Raw genomic sequence first — 1,991 nt, forward strand, 5'->3', positions numbered from 1 at the left:
AAAATGAGACTAACAGTGCTTTTACATCGTGCCATGGTGCGATTCCTCCCCCTCCGTCTGCCCCCCCTGGCTTGCTTTTGCACTAGCAACATTGATCTGTTCCCGGGCCCACTTGTGTATGTACTCAGTCTGATACAGCAAGTGGCAGTATGCACGTAACTAGTTTACAAACCTGCCAAGGAGGAGAAAGAAGAAGAAGCTACCATGGTAGCCACTCGGGTCATGACCTGAGCGAAGGTGTTTATGTTGTAACCGGCAAAAAAATCCATCCTGCCACCGTGGATGTTTTTCAAAATCACTTTTTAGGAAGTCACTCATCGTATCTTCACACCTACCAGTAGCTCAGAGGATTGAATGGGCTAGTGCTTCGCGAATACAGCGGTTTCTAAGGAGACAGGAGACCTTAATTGCCTTTGCATCTCATCTCACTGACTCCAATCTGTGATTATTCATGAGGTGAGTGATTACAGACCGTTTGTTGAGGTGTTTCAGATGAAAACCACTTTTTATTAAGGAAAAATGTGAACAAACTAGGGAAGAAGTCTAGTTTTTACAATAACTTCATATAACTGATGAGACTCTATCCCTCATCTGGGCGTGGTTGCATTTATGTGCCATCCAAACCATGCCAGAGTCCGCTTGATTCGTGCCTGAAACCACCTCCCTAGATGTTCGTTTGCATTCACACTGACCAAAACGAACCGGACACTGGGCTTGAGTTTACGCAGATCTGGGGCGGGGCCCCTAGTGTGAAAGCCACCTAATGCTGTAATATGATTACATTGATCATTTTTCACTGTCTTTGCCGCTGCGCATTGACGGTGTCCTGAATGTGAACCTGATTGAGTTCCAGACCAACCTGGTGCCCTACTTCCCTTTGGCCACCTACGCGGCGTTGATCTCTGCAGAGAAAACCAATAACAAGTAGTTGTCAGTTGCTGACATCACCAATGCCTGCTGAACCAGCCAATCAGATGGTGAAATGCCACCCTCGTCACAGCAAATACATGGCCTGTTGCCGCCTTTACCATAGAGATGTGATGCCCAAAGATGTAAATTCAGCCATTGCCACCATCCAGTTTGTGGACTGGTGTCCCACAGGCTTCAACGTGGGCATCAACTACCAGACCCCCACTGTGAAGGAGACCTGGCCAAGGAACAGAGGACCGTGTGCGTACTGAGCAACACCACTGTCATCGCCAAGGCCTGGGCTCAACTGGACCACAAATTTGATCTGATGATGATGACACCAAGAGGGCCTTCCTTCATTGATACATTGGAGAGGGGATGGAGGAATGGGAGTTCTGAGAGGCCAGAGAGGATATGGCTGCTCTGGAGAAGTATTATGAGGAGGCTGCCCCTGATAGTGTGGCAGAGGAGGATGAAGGAGAGTACTGAGGTCCTGAGACACTGAAGCCCACTTAAGATTCCACTGAAGTCCATCTATTTTAAAACTACTTAGTTCTCTATGGTTGCAAAATGACAGTTAACTAATTTGTGTTTAAATGGGCAATCCTATGAGCTACATGAGTTAACATTGCTGTTTTTATTTATTGAAAGTAATAAAGGAACAAAATTATTCAAAAATCCTATCGGGTAGTATCGACTGTCTTAAATGTCCCAAAAGTCTGTCACATAATCCACAGGGTGGCACAAAACATATGGGATGACCTGAGCAGTGTTATCTCTTTCCCACAAGCTAACGAGCTGCAAGCAGTGAGTGAAGGATTTGCCAGTTTGTCAGAAATCCCAGAATACCGCAGTGTCAAAGGGGCAATACCATGTAAGAGTCAAACCAACACAGCCACATGGACTGGACTACCTCAGCTACAAGGGCTTTACTTCATCAACATGCAGACAATATGTGACTCAAATGGTAAATTTCTGGATGTGGGGTACCCAGGATCAGTCCATGACACAAGAATGATGAAAAACAGCACGTTCTACAGAGGAGTGGGTGGGAGCAAGATGAAGTAAACAGTCCTGTACAG

General features: G+C 46.1%; 1 pseudogene; it reads left to right on the top strand.

The window, feature by feature from the left end:
* The first annotated feature begins 799 nt into the window (after positions 1-799).
* Positions 800-1,398, top strand: LOC121511548 (annotated as a pseudogene).
* Positions 1,399-1,991: the final 593 nt, after the last annotated feature.

The sequence above is a fragment of the Cheilinus undulatus genome, linkage group 6 (assembly GCF_018320785.1).
Source record: "Cheilinus undulatus linkage group 6, ASM1832078v1, whole genome shotgun sequence".
Taxonomy (NCBI): domain Eukaryota; kingdom Metazoa; phylum Chordata; class Actinopteri; order Labriformes; family Labridae; genus Cheilinus; species Cheilinus undulatus.